Genomic DNA, 14278 nt, shown 5'->3' on the forward strand with positions numbered 1-14278 from the left:
CATACTGTATTTACTGTTTTATTCACGTGTTCCCGTATTGGTGACAAATCATGCAATCCTATTCTTGTAGAGATTGTAATGGACAAAAATGATGTGTGTAAAATACTTTTTGGAAAGTTGTACTGATGAGTTGATGCTAAGCTAAATGACAGCTATATGTGGCACCATGTTTGTTGACATCATACAATGCATTCTAGTAGTTACGTTAACGTCTGTCAGACCAAAGATGTTACAACAAAAGGAGGTGAAGGGATGGTCCACTCGACTGACTTAGATTGTTACTCAGGGTTGCCAGCTTAGACCCCCTTTCCAGAGATTTTATTTTTATTTGGCGAATGACCTTCAACTGTATTTGCCCCCCATTTATTGATTTAAAAAAAACATAGTTAGTAATATTTCCTGCGTCATATCCCCCTACGATACCGTCCCCCAATTCTACCCCCCATGGACTTGAAATCCCCAAAATATTTTAAATTCTCCCCCTGTTGTAGTTTCAATGAGCAAGGCAGAGGCAAAAAGCCTGATATGGACAGTGGTGGTGCAGAGATGGCAGGAGCAGTGGAATTGAGATAAGAAGGGCAGGCGTTTATTTCAAAGTACAGAGGAAAGTTGGGGAGGGGAGGACGGCAGGAAGGGACAGAAGAGAGGAGGCAATTTTTTTACAAGATTAAGAGTGGGACACAGCTAGTTGAATATGATTTTAAATGTGATAGGAAGCGTCCAACCGGAAAGTGTGATTATTGCCAGGAAACAGAGACCGTGGAGCATGTATTGATAAAGTGTGGGCAGTAACAGAGGGAAAGAGAGAGACTGAGATCTAGCATGAGGGAGAAGGGGATACAGGAAATGACTTTAAAGAGTATATTGAGTAGAACACCATTAGATATGGACACACCAAAGACGGCATTAACGATAAGTAATAAAATAAAGACGGCACTTCTAAAAGCCTATTTCACACCATAGCCTGCTGAATTTGCCAGGTAACTTTTCTTTCATTTAGATTTCGGCACAAATTACGATGTGGCTCTGACTCGCCCATGGTTTAACGTTTCAGCATTGTCTCAGCGAAGCGTTCTGTGAGCCATGTGCAACATGAACTCGCAGTTACAAGCCTGCTGAAGTTAACGGCAGGCAGACTATCAATATCCACTGTCTAAGTACAGACGAAGCAGGACCTGGAATGTGCAGCTAACTGAAGCCGGCTAGCTTTATAAAAGCCTGAGTAGATATAGCTTGCTTCTTAGTATACCACTCTGCCGTGAAAAACAGGTCATGAAGTATCTGACATTGCCACAGTGGCAATACAAATACCATTCACAACACTGCCGGTCATGTGGCCCTCAGCCCGAAAGAGAGCGGAGACAGACACGGGAACTCTCTGTACTTTCCAGGGCCAGGTATCAAAAGCCGTGTTAAAGAGCAACGCATACACCCCAACATGAACCCAACTAAGGCGGAGGAAAGCGTTTTTTACAACAAATAAAGACTTAATTACAGGCTCGCTGACTGACTTCCTGGCGGCTATTTGGGCAACACAGTGTCTTCATGAGGTCGTTAAAAGCCAAAGTTAGACAGAGCGTATGCATGTTATGAGCACATGACATCTCCAGCTGGGGGAGAGTGCTGTTATGTATTCAACCTCTAGTTCTCTTCCTTCAATCTCCTTCACTCAATTCAATTCAAGGGGCTTTATTGGCATGGGAAACATATGTTAACATGGCCAATGCAAGTGAAGTAGATAATATACAAAAGTGAAATAAGCAATCAAAATAAACAGCAAACATTGCACTCCACAGAAGCTCCAAAAGTCATAATGTCCTATTATGTATATATACAGTGTTGTAACGATGTGCAAATGGTTCAAGTACAAATGGGAAAATAAATAAACATATTTATGGGTTGTATTTACAATGGTGTTTGTTCTTCACTGGTTGCCCTTTTCTTGTGGCAACAGGTCACAAATCTTGCTGCTGTGATGGCACACTGTGACATTTCACCAAGTAGATATGGGAATTTATCAAAATTGGGTTTGTTTTCGAATTCTTTGTGCATCTGTGTAATCTGAGGGAAATACAGTGCCTTGCGAAAGTATTCGGCCCCCTTGAACTTTGCGACCTTTAGCCACATTTCAGGCTTCAAACATAAAGATATAAAACTGTATTTTTTTGTGAAGAATCAACAACAAGTGGGACACAATCATGAAGTGGAACGACATTTATTGGATATTTCAAACTTTTTTAACAAATCAAAAACTGAAAAATTGGGCGTGCAAAATTATTCAGCCCCCTTAAGTTAATACTTTGTAGCGCCACCTTTTGCTGCGATTACAGCTGTAAGTCGCTTGGGGTATGTCTCTATCAGTTTTGCACATCGAGAGACTGACATTTTTTCCCATTCCTCCTTGCAAAACAGCTCGAGCTCAGTGAGGTTGGATGGAGAGCATTTGTGAACAGCAGTTTTCAGTTCTTTCCACAGATTCTCGATTGGATTCAGGTCTGGACTTTGACTTGGCCATTCTAACACCTGGATATGTTTATTTTTGAACCATTCCATTGTAGATTTTGCTTTATGTTTTGGATCATTGTCTTGTTGGAAGACAAATCTCCGTCCCAGTCTCAGGTCTTTTGCAGACTCCATCAGGTTTTCTTCCAGAATGGTCCTGTATTTGGCTCCATCCATCTTCCCATCAATTTTAACCATCTTCCCTGTCCCTGCTGAAGAAAAGCAGGCCCAAACCATGATGCTGCCACCACCATGTTTGACAGTGGGGATGGTGTGGTCAGGGTGATGAGCTGTGTTGCTTTTACGCCAAACATAACGTTTTGCATTGTTGCCAAAAAGTTCAATTTTGGTTTCATCTGACCAGAGCACCTTCTTCCACATGTTTGGTGTGTCTCCCAGGTGGCTTGTGGCAAACTTTAAACGACACTTTTTATGGATATCTTTAAGAAATGGCTTTCTTCTTGCCACTCTTCCATAAAGGCCAGATTTGTGCAATATACGACTGATTGTTGTCCTATGGACAGAGTCTCCCACCTCAGCTGTAGATCTCTGCAGTTCATCCAGAGTGATCATGGGCCTCTTGGCTGCATCTCTGTTCAGTCTTCTCCTTGTATGAGCTGAAAGTTTAGAGGGACGGCCAGGTCTTGGTAGATTTGCAGTGGTCTGATACTCCTTCCATTTCAATATTATCGCTTGCACAGTGCTCCTTGGGATGTTTAAAGCTTGGGAAATCTTTTTGTATCCAAATCCGGCTTTAAACTTCTTCACAACAGTATCTCGGACCTGCCTGGTGTGTTCCTTGTTCTTCATGATGCTCTCTGCGCTTTTAACGGACCTCTGAGACTATCACAGTGCAGGTGCATTTATACGGAGACTTGATTACACACAGGTGGATTGTATTTATCATCATTAGTCATTTAGGTCAACATTGAATCATTCAGAGATCCTCACTGAACTTCTGGAGAGAGTTTGCTGCACTGAAAGTAAAGGGGCTGAATAATTTTGCACGCCCAATTCTTCAGTTTTTGATTTGTTAAAAAAGTTTGAAATATCCAATAAATGTCGTTCCACTTCATGATTGTGTCCCACTTGTTGTTGATTCTTCACAAAAAATACAGTTTTATATCTTTATGTTTGAAGCCTGAAATGTGGCAAAAGGTCGCAAAGTTCAAGGGGGCCGAATACTTTCGCAAGGCACTGTATGTGTCTCTAATATGGTCATACATTTGGCAGGAGGTTAGGAAGTGCAGCTCAGTTTCCTCCTCATTTTGTGGGCAGTGTGCACATAGCCTGTCTTCTTTTGAGAGCCAGGTCTGTCTAAGGCGGCCTTTCTCAATAGTAAGGCTATGCTCACTGAGTCTGTACATAGGCAAAGCTTTCCTTAAGTTTGGGTCAGTCACAGTGGTCAGGTATTCTGCCACTGTGTACTCTCTGTTTATGGCCAAACACCATTCTAGTTTGCTCTGTTTTTTTTGTGAATTCTTTCCAATATGTCAAGAAATTATCTTTTTGTTTTCTCATGATTTGGTCTAATTGTGCTGCTGTCCTGGGGCTCTGTGGGGTCTGTTTGTGTTTGTGAACAGAGCCCCAGGACCAGCTTACTTAGGGGACTCTTCTCCAGGTTCATCTCTCTGTAGGTGATGGCTTTGTTTGGAAGGTTTGAGAATCGCTTCCTTTTAGGTGGTTGTAGAATTTAACGTCTCTTTTCTGGATTTTGATAATCAGCAGGTATCGGCCTAATTCTGCTCTGCGTGCATTATTTGGTGTTTTACGTTGTGCACGGAGGATATTTTTGCCGAATTCTGCATGCAGAGTCTCAATTTGGTGTTTGTCCCATTTTGTGAATTCGTGGTTGGTGAGCTGACCCCAGACCTCACAACCATAAAGGGCAATGGGTTCTATAACTGATTCAAGTATTTTTAGCCAGATCCTAATTGGTAAGTTCCTTTTGATGGCGCTCTCTCTCTCTTTCTCTCCCTCTCTCTCTCTCTTCCTCTCCCTCTCTCGCATTCCTCCTGCTTTCTTGCTTTTTCTTTTGGGATAATGAGCAAATAGAGGGAGAGAGACATGGACGAAGACGAAGGAGTTAACAAGTTGTTTGGAGAGAGAGAGTGAGTAATTGTCTCTCATTCTTATTCTTTCCATATCTTTAGACTATCACACACACACATTTCTGTCTCATACAAATGTATACGTCTGCTCATTTGTTATGTGAATAATAGAAATGGAAAGAGATGGGTAGCAAGGAGAGAATGTGCGCGTGAGAAAGACTGCAAATGTCCTCTAGGCCATATCATATGACTGTGGAGAGGGAGGGAGGCGTGGTGAGGCGGGCGTGTTTGTCTCAGCCAATCACAAGACTCCTCCTGTCTCTGGTTAGCTGTGAGCCTAGGGCGGGGCAGGTAGGCAGGCCCATGTGTTCCATTGAGACCTCCTCTGGGAAGATAGTGTTCCAGACCAGCTGGCTGGTTGGCTGTTTCTACATGTCTCGAACCTTTGACTCCCATTCATCTAGCTGTCCTTACACTTTATGTAATGATTACGCGGCCCTCCTGGCTTCTGTTTACAGTGACTCTAGCTGCTGAGTGTGCTGTTGTGGAGTGTTGGTGAACTAAATGACCTGTTAATTGTCATAGGGAGAGGTCTCATTGCTGATCCAAAGTGTTCCATGATGTGTGTGGATCATGAGGCCTTCAGCTCCAGTGTGTAAAACTCATAACTGGTACATGTAATGGATAGGACATTTTTTTTTTTTTTTTTCAAATGAACTCATCTTGCAGGTATGAAACAAATGTTATTGTTAAGTGCACTGCAGTACTATCCTATACATCTGTGCACAGCATTTGTTCGATTCATTTAACCTGTGTTCTGCCAGGCAAGTTATTGAGAACAAACTCTCCTCTACCATAACAACCTGGAAGTTGTCTTCAGTGATTACTTATGCCACTGATGTCATGCAGGATGAGGGTGATGTAATGCATTACACAGGCAGATGCAGTTCCTGGGGATATATATCTCTCTGGGAGTGGAGGGCCTAGGCCACGCCAGTGAACAAGGCCCAGCTGAGAGCCTACAGGCTGGAATGACTGGTCTGCTGGTGTCTCTGACCACCCTGACTGCTATGTATGCTGGGAATGTCAATCCTGCCTCTGCAGATCAGACACGGCCTGACCTTTACTGCAACCCTACGTGAGCGAGCGAGACGAGGACCGGTGGACAGAATAGAGGGGAGAAGAGGGATCGCGCGATGGATAGAGTGGTAACAAGAGGGATTTAATAAGTGAGAAAGGAGAGATAGAGAGTGGGTGAGAGAATGTGTGATATTTGATTTCCTTATCAAAATGTTATTGCCAGAGTAAAGAGTTTATCTTGGCGTGAGATTTTGAGAGAGGAAAAGGTTGAAGGGGAATTGTTGAGAGAGATTTAATTTCATCAGATTTAATCGCCAGTGTAAAGAGTGCATCTCACCGTGAGGTATGCATCGTTATGTGCATAATTATGCAGAGAAAAAAAAAAACTCTGAGGGTTGTAGACGTTTTGTGGAATAATGGAAAACTCCAAGATGTTAATGTTCTTTGAAATGAACAACATTACCACCCTTTAGCATGTTATTTTCACAACAAATTATGTTTAAGAGTTTTTCAGGGGAGGGCTGCAAATGCCAACCCCCAAAAATGCATTACATTATGTTTGGCAACTGGTCTAAGAATATTTTACCCACTGGTACATTTACAAAACATTCTCTGTCACCACGTTTCTCCTCATCAAGCTAAAGTTGGGAAAACAACATAGGTTGTAGCAGGGAGGATAACATACAGTGGGGCAGACACCAATTGTGCAAGTTCTCCCACTTAATTAAAAAGATGAGAGAGGCCTGTAATTTTCATCATAGGTACACTTCAACTATGACAGACAAAATTAGAAAACTTTTTTTTAAATGAATTTATTTGCAAATGATGGTGGTAAATAAGTATTTGGTCAATAACAAAAGTTTATCTCAATACTTTGTTATATACCCTTTGTTGGCAATGACAGAGGTCAAACGTTTTCTGTAAGTCTTCACAAGGTTTTCACACACTGTTGCTGGTATTTTGGCCCATTCCTCCTTGCAGATCTCCTCTAGAGCAGTGATGTTTTGGGACTGTTGCTGGGCAACACGGACTTTCAACTCCCTCCAAAGATTTTCTATGGGGTTGAGATCTGGAGACTGGCTAGGCCACTCCATGTCTTCCATTTCCTAATAATTGCTCCCACAGTTGATTTCTTCAAACCAAGCTGCTTACCTTTGGCAGATTCAGTCTTCCCAGCCTGGTGCAGGTCTACCATTTTGTTTCTGGTGTCCTTTGACAGCTCTTTGGTCTTGGCCATAGTGGAGTTTGGAGTGTGACTGTTTGAGGTTGTGGACAGGTGTATTTTATACTGATAACAAGTTCAAACAGGTGCCATTAATACAGGTAACGAGTGGAGGACAGAGGAGCCTCTTAAAGAAGAAGTTACGGGTCTGTGAGAGCCAGAAATCTTGCTTGTTTGTAGGTGACCAAATACTTATTTTCCACCATAATTTGCAAATAAATTCATTAAAAATCCTACAATGTGATTTTCTGGATTTTTTTTCTCATTTTGTCTGTCATAGTTGAAGTGTACCTATGATGAAAATTACAGGCCTCTCTCATCTTTTTAAGTCGGAGAACTTGCACAATTGGTGGCTGACTAAATACTTTTTTGCCCCACTGTAAGTGTTTTAAAATGTGGGCACGCGTGATGAGGAAAACAGCTTCCTTTTGCATGCAGGCATTGTCATGCTGAAACAGGAAAGGGCCTTCCCCAAACTGTTGCAGAAGTTGGAAGCACAGATGTATGCTGTAGCGTTAAGATTTCTCCTCACTGAAACTAAGGGGCCTAGCCCGAACCATGAAAAACATCCCCAGACCATTATTCCTCCTCCACCAAACTTTACAGTTGGCACTATGCATTGGGGCAGGGAGCGTTCTCCTGGCATCCACCAAACCCAGATGCGTCCATCGGACTGCCAGATGGTGAAGCGTGATTCATCACTCCAGAGAACACATTTCCACTGCTCCAGAGTCCAATGGCGGCAAGCTTTACATCACTCCAGCTGACGCTTGGCATTGCACATGGGGATCTTAGGCACAACACATTTCATGACGCTTGCTTCCAGAGGCAGTTCGGAACCTCGGTAGTGAGTGCAGCAACCGAGGAAAGACATTTTTCATGCACTACGCACTTCAGCACACAGCGGTTCCGTTCTGTGAACTTCTGTGGCCTTACAGTTCGCGATTGAGCCATTGTCGCTCATAGACATTCCACTTCACAATAACAGCGCTTACAGTTGACCGGGGCAACTCTAGCAGAGCAGAAATTTCACGAACTGACTTGTTGGAAAGTTGGAGATTGCATGGTTGTGTGGACGGTTTTATACACCTGTCAGCAACGGGTGTGGCTGAAATACCTGAATCCACAAATTTGAAAGGGTGTCCACATACTTTGTATTTACAGTGCATTCGGAAAGTATTCAGACCCCATGACGTTTACCACATTGTTACCTTACAGCCTTATTTTACAATGTATCAAATAAAAAAATTATCATCAATCTACGCACAATACCCCATCATTTTTAATCTTTTACATTTTTTTATTTCAACTTTATTTAAGCAGGTAGGCCAGTTGAGAACAAGTTCTCATTTACAACGGTGACCTGGACAAGATAAAGCAAAGCAGAGCGACAAAAAACAACACAGAATTACACGTGAGATAAACAAAAGTACAGTCAATAGCACAATAGAAAAATCTATATACAATGTGTGCAAATGGAGTAAGGAGGCAAGGCAATAAATAGGCCAATAGTAGCAAAGTAATTACAATTCAGCAAATTAACACTGGAGTGTTAGATGTGCAGATGATGATGTGCAAGTAGAAATACTGGTGTGCAAAAGATACAAAAAATTAAAGAAAAACAATATGGGGATGAGGTAGGTAGTTGGATGGGCTATTTACAGATGTGCTGTGTACAGCTGCAGCAATTGGTAAACTGCTCAGATAGCTGATGCTTAAAGTTAGTGAGGGAGATAAGTCTCCCACTTCAGTGATTTTTGCAATTTGTTCCAGTCATTTGCAGCAGAGAACTGGAAGGAAAGGAGGCCAAAGGAGGTGTTGGTTTTGGGGATGACCAATGAGATATACCTGATGGTGCGCATGCTACTGGTGGGTGTTGTTATGGTGACCAGTGAGCTGAGATAAGGTGGAGCTTTACCAAGCAAAGACTTATAGATGACCTGGAGCCAGTGGGTCTGGCGACGAATATGTAGTGAGGGCCAGCCGATGAGAACATACAGGTCGCAGAGGTGGGTAGTATATGGGGCTTTGGTGACAACGGATGGCACTGTGATAGACTGCATCCAGTTTGCTGAGTAGAGTGTTGGAGGCTATTTTGTAAATGACATCGCCGAAGTCGAGGATCGGTAGGATGGTCAGTTTTACGAGGGTATGTTTGGCAGCGTGAGTGGAGGCTTTGTTGCGAAATAGGAAGCCGATTCTAGATTTTGGATTTGAGATGCTTAATCTGGGTCTGGAAGGAGAGTTTACAGTCTAGCCAGATACCTAGGTATTTGTAGTTGTACACATATTCTAAATCAGAACCGTCCAGAGTAGTGATGCTAGTCGGGCGGGAGGGGGTGGGCAGCGATCGGTTGAAAAGTATGCATTTAGTTTTACTAGCATTTAAGACTAGTTGGAGGCCACAGAAGGAGTCTGTACATACACTCCATTTAGTATCATACTGTAGGTTACGTTTGGTATGGTTACCTACGAAAGATGGTTACTTTAAGCAAAACAAAAGGGGGATGGTTGGATGGATGGCCGTACAACTCGAACGTCTAGGTTGCGGCTTCAGTTTTCATCACTAGCACTGGCAACTTTAGCATTTTAGCAACCTTTCAACTACTTACTGCTTTTTAGCTACTTTCCAACTACTTAGCATGTTAGCCTTCCCTTCCTCTAACCATAACCCTTTTAGCTAACCCTTCACATAACCCTTTAACCTAACTCCTAAACTTAAACCTAACCTTAACCCTAACCCCTAGCCTAGCTAACGTTAGCCACCTAGCCACCTAGCTAGAATTTGTAACATATCATATGTTTTGCAAATTCATAACATTTTGTATGTTTTACAAATTCGTAACATATAATACGAATTGTAATTGATAACATATACAAAACGGGTGACGGACATCAACAAATGAATACATGCCATATGAAATGTAACATATCATACTAAACGGAGAGTCTCAGATTTACTTATAGAATAGTATGAAATGCCCTGAGACCAGGTTGCAATTATTATTTATTTTTTATTGCAAAAAAAATCATTACTTTTTCAACAAAATCTCTCTCTGGGCGATTGTATTAGTATGAAATAGTAGAATTTTCATACAATATAGTTAAGTATTTGTATTTATTTTATACCGTCTTTTTTGCTTGACTGTATGTATTGTCAGTCTTTTTTTGCTTGACTGTATGTATTGTCAGTCTTTTTTGCTTGACTGTATGTATTGTCAGTCTTTTTTGCTTGCCTGTATGTATTGTCAGTCTTTTTTGCTTGAATGTATGTATTGTCAGTCTTTTTTGCTTGAATGTATGTATTGCTCAGTTTACTAAACTCTTCTTAAATATTTGCCTCCTCATAACGCACATTGTTGGAGAAAAGTTTCAAATGAAATCACATTGTGAGATTATAATGAGATGCACTGTACTTGTTTTGCACTTTGCACAATGCTTTTGCTCTGCATTTCGCCCTGTTTGTTTACTACCACCGCATTCCTTCATAACTCTAACCCTGACTTTGACATTGCAGTTTAAGTTACCAATAGGCCTCTTCTTCTGTGTTATTGATTTGGATATGTCTTGTAAAGATGATCTTGTATGGACGCCCTACTGTTCTCTTCCACTTCAGAGTCAGTGGTCGGTCAGGCTGGGGCAGAAACAGACGGGGAGAGGGCGGGGGGCGGGGTGAGGGAGTCTGGTTACAGAGTGGAAATGTGTCAATTCAGGAGGCCTCTGGTGCTGTTCACATCGGACTAAAGAAGATCAGACAGGGTTTAAGGGTGTACCTTACATCTCTGTGCTTGGAGAATAACAGGGTAATGTGGGAATGGACTGCGGGACAGCCCCCGGCGCCCGCCCAGCCAGATAGAGATCACTAGCCCTGGCTGCCGCCTGCATCCAACCAACATGGTTGTTTCTTTTTTTACTTACATAAATTTATGTGCATTGGATGTATGGTATTCATAATTTAAATGACCTAAATTATATCAATATCGAGTTCAACTAAACATCATCAAATGTATAATTTAATTGTAATAATATCAAGTTTAACAATAACATAAAGTAACAAAGTTCCATGACGTTTATGGGATAGCAGCATGAGTAGAGAGTAGAGTATTACTTAATTCGTCTCAATTTGGTAAATTATTGCATCACAGCACGCATCATCAATGACGTACAACCACAGGGACACGTAACAACGACCAACACACGACAACAAAAACAATGCACATTAAGACACGAAGGCACATGCAACACAGCTGCTCCTGTGCTGCATTAGAGTGCTGTGGACTGGGTCTGTGTCATTGTCCATGAACATGCCTGTTTTTATCTGCAGCGTTTTTATGACAAGAGGTCCAGCATTGATTCCAGAGTTTCCAGAGTGCAGCCAACTGTAGCACTGGCATTCTTAATGACCTTGTCAAGCTTGTTCAAGTCTTCCTTAGCTAAATTCCCTTCCCAGCGCACAATGACATAGGTCACTACACTTGCCACGACACTGCCATAAAACATATGAAGCATTTTGTCACATACATTAAAAGATCTAAGCTTCCTAAAAAAAAAGTACAGTCTCGATTTTTTTTTTGTAGACACCCTGCATCCTACTGCTGGCGTGCCTCTGAAGCTAAACAGGGTTGGTTCTGGTCGTCCCTGGATGGGGAGACCAGGTGCTGCTGGACGTGGTGTTGGAGGGCCAGTAGGAGGCATTCTTTCCTCTGCTCCAAAAAAATATCAGAATGTTCCAGGTCTATGATTGGGGACATTTCTGTCTTTTGGATGGGACGTTAATGTCACGCCCTGATCTGTTTCACCTGTCATTGTGATTGTCTCCACCCCTTCAGGTGTCGCTTATTTTCCCTGGTGTATTTATCCCTGTGTTTCCTGTCTCTCTGTGCCAGTTCGTCTTGTATGTTTCCAAGTCAACCAGCGTTTTTCCTGTTCGCCTGCTTTTTGCATTCTCCTTTTTCTAGTCCTCTCGGTTTTGACCCTTGCCTGTTTCTGGACTTTGTACCCGCCTGCCTGACCATTCTCCCTGCCTTGAGCACGAGCCTGTCTGCCACTCTGTACCTCCTGGACTCTGATCTGGTTTTGACCTTTTTGCCTGTCCACGACCACTAATACCTACCCCTTTGGATTAATTAACATTGTAAGTCTCCCAACCATCTGCCTCCTGTGTCTGCATTTGGGTCTCGCTTTGTGCCTTAATTGTTAAACGGGTTTCATAAAGTTCCATTACACGGAACCCAAACCGGCTGCACGTGTGCATCATCGTGTGCTATCGTGCATACAGTTATTTTGTCCCCCTACACCAAACGCGATCACGACACTCAGGTTAAAATATCAAAACAAACTCTGAACCTAAGACATTCATTTGGGGACAGGTCGAAAAGCATTAAACATGTATGGCAATTTAGCTGGTTAGCTTGCACTTGCCTGCTAATTTGTCCTATTTAGCTAGCTTGTTGTTGCTAGCTAATTTGTCCTGGGATATAAACATTGAGTTGTTATTTTACCTGAAATTCACAAGGTCCTCTACTCCGACAATTAATCCACACATAAAACGTCCAACTGAATTGTTTCTAGTCATCTTTCTCCACCTTCCAGGCTTTTAACATAGTTTTTCATCTTTGAATGTCTTTGACAATGACATTGTGTATGTTTATTCATACAATAATTATTATTTAACATATCCTCTCATATCCTGGATTTGGAACTCACAACCTTATGATTCACATCATTCCAACCTTTCTGCTATGCCGCCAAGTCTGTATCAGTGACCGATTTTACCTGTAGGCGTATTTCTACACTTTGCACTTCAAAGTGAACCTCAGCTCTGTTAAAAAACCACTGAAGAAAAACTATTATATGTATTATAGTCACCCACGTGGGTATAACCAATGAGGAGATGGCACGTGGGTGCCTGCTTCTATAAACCAATGAGGAGATGGGAGAGGCAGGACTTCCAGCCCGATCTGCGTCAGAAATAGGAATGACTTCTATTTTAGCCTTTGGCATCGCAGATTCACACGTGTTATGGCTGCCAATAGTGGTTCCACCAAATATTAACTATGACAGGGCTGCTGAAAAATGTGTGGCATTTGCCCAGCACTTTTCAGTCAGGTGGGGAAGCGCCACACCCCCTCTGATTTAGTTAAATAGAATATATTAACGCAAAGGGTTAAAAAGAGGGCAAAGTGCGTTTTTTGTTTTGTCAACTTGTGCACAATTTCTCTGTCCTTCACATAGGAGTGCTGCTGCAGGCTCTGTGGATGTCTTGACCAATCAGATTCACGGAAATCTTGGGTCGCGCACAAAGCTGAAGGCACGATATCCACTTTCGTCTGGTATTTACTTAGCAAGCATGATAACATTTCACTCCAGACACAAAACAAAAGCTCTTACTTGCAGTGTCTTCAGAAAGTATTCACAGCCCTGGACTTTTTCCACATTTTGTTGTGTTACAAAGTGCGATTAAAATGAATTTAATTGTCATTTTTTTTGGTCAACGATCTACACAAAATGCTCGAATGTCAAAGTGGAAGAAAAATTGAAACATTTGAAAAAAAAAGAAAGAAAAAAAGAAAAACACTCATATATTTTGATTAGATAAGTATTCAACCACCTGAGTCAATACATGTTAGAATCACCTTTGGCAGCGATTACAGCTGTGAGTCTTTCTGGGTAAGTCTCTAAGAGCTTTCCACACCTGGATTGTGCAACATTTGCCCATTCACTTTGACATTATGGTGTATTGTGTGTATGTCAGTGACAACAAAACATCTACATTTAATCCATTTTAAAGTCAGGCTGTAACACAACAAAATGTGGAAAAAGTCAAGGGGTGTGTATACTTTTTGAAGGCACTGTAAATGTATCAGCCTGTACACCTACAAATTAGCAATCTGACATCCCTGCAAACAATAATGAATCGTTAGAACATCACAAAATGGTCACCTAAAGTTGTTGTGTCATGGTCCCCTTGGAGGTTTTGTCTAGTTCCCAGTTGGTTTTCGGGGACGTCCACGAGGACGTTTTTAGGATGTTCTTGGGACGTTGTGTCATGGTCCCCTGGAGGTTTTTGTCGAGTTCACGGTTTGTCCTGGGGAAGTCACCTGATGGTCACAAAGAAACGTCCCCTCCTCCGCTTAAAAATAGCATTTTACCCAGGGCACACATACCCCCTAGTTTCATTACACATTACCCCTTGTCCCTGATTGGTTAACCACTGATCCAGTCACAGCTCTTCATCTTTGGCAATGCTAGGGACACCCACAAACAGTGCTTTTAACATACAGTGTTTTCAAAATACAAACAGTATGTGACACACTTTTACATACACAATGTGTATGTTTATTCATACAATAATTATTATTTAACATATCCTCACATATCCTGGAATTGGAACTCACAACCTCATGATTCACATCATTCCAAC

Source organism: Oncorhynchus tshawytscha, linkage group LG14 (genome assembly GCF_018296145.1).
Source record: "Oncorhynchus tshawytscha isolate Ot180627B linkage group LG14, Otsh_v2.0, whole genome shotgun sequence".
Taxonomy (NCBI): domain Eukaryota; kingdom Metazoa; phylum Chordata; class Actinopteri; order Salmoniformes; family Salmonidae; genus Oncorhynchus; species Oncorhynchus tshawytscha.